This window comes from Lupinus angustifolius, unplaced genomic scaffold, assembly GCF_001865875.1.
Source record: "Lupinus angustifolius cultivar Tanjil unplaced genomic scaffold, LupAngTanjil_v1.0 Scaffold_517, whole genome shotgun sequence".
Taxonomy (NCBI): Eukaryota; Viridiplantae; Streptophyta; class Magnoliopsida; order Fabales; family Fabaceae; genus Lupinus; species Lupinus angustifolius.
In genome coordinates, this window is record NW_017727876.1 from 147,049 (window position 1) to 147,375 (window position 327).

Below are 327 nucleotides of genomic sequence, written 5' to 3' on the forward strand. Positions count from 1 at the left end.
GATGAGGACGAGAATGAGGATGAGGATGAGGATAGGATGAGGATGAGGATAATGATAGGATGAGGATGAGAAGGAGGATCACGACGAGGATGAGGATGAGGATGAGGATGAGGATGAGGATGAGGATGAGGATGAGTATGACGATAGGATGAGGAGGTGGATGAGGATAGGATGAGGATCAGAATATGTTGAGGATAAGGAATTGGATGAGGATGAGGATGAGGATGAGGACGGGGATGATGATGAGCATAGGATGAGGACGAGGATGAGGATGAGGAAGAGGATGACGATAGGATGAGGACGAGAATGAGGATGCGGATAGGATGA